At 39.1% G+C, this 304-nt stretch overlaps 1 long non-coding RNA gene across 1 annotated transcript; it reads left to right on the top strand.

Annotated features, from left to right (window-relative positions):
• Nucleotides 1-6: 6 nt before the first annotated feature.
• On the top strand, nt 7-252 carry LOC104775505. Its single transcript, XR_765959.1, has 2 exons — nt 7-104; nt 185-252. It is a non-coding gene; the product is annotated as an uncharacterized LOC104775505 (long non-coding RNA).
• The last annotated feature ends 52 nt before the right edge of the window (nt 253-304 follow it).

Raw genomic sequence — 304 nt, 5'->3', positions numbered from 1 at the left:
TTCCTTTTCTTTATCAGATTTTTGAGGCGTTTGGTCCTGTTGAGGTTGTTCAGCTACCAGTTGACGCTGAAACTAAGCAGTGCAAAGGTTTTGGCTTTATTCAGGTTAGTAGAACACGCTTTTTAAATTAGTTGGTACTCTTTATCTTCGATATTCCCCACTAATATTATTTCCCCTTCCACAGTTTGCCCATCTTGAACATTCAAAGGCAGCCCAAATTGCCTTAAATGGAAAGCTGGAGATTTCTGGTAGGACAGTTAAGGTGAGTTTTGAACTCATTGTGGACAAATGATGAGCTCTTATA

This window comes from Camelina sativa, unplaced genomic scaffold (genome assembly GCF_000633955.1).
Source record: "Camelina sativa cultivar DH55 unplaced genomic scaffold, Cs unpScaffold17041, whole genome shotgun sequence".
NCBI classification, from domain to species: domain Eukaryota; kingdom Viridiplantae; phylum Streptophyta; class Magnoliopsida; order Brassicales; family Brassicaceae; genus Camelina; species Camelina sativa.
This window is presented reverse-complemented; position numbering and strand designations above follow the sequence as displayed.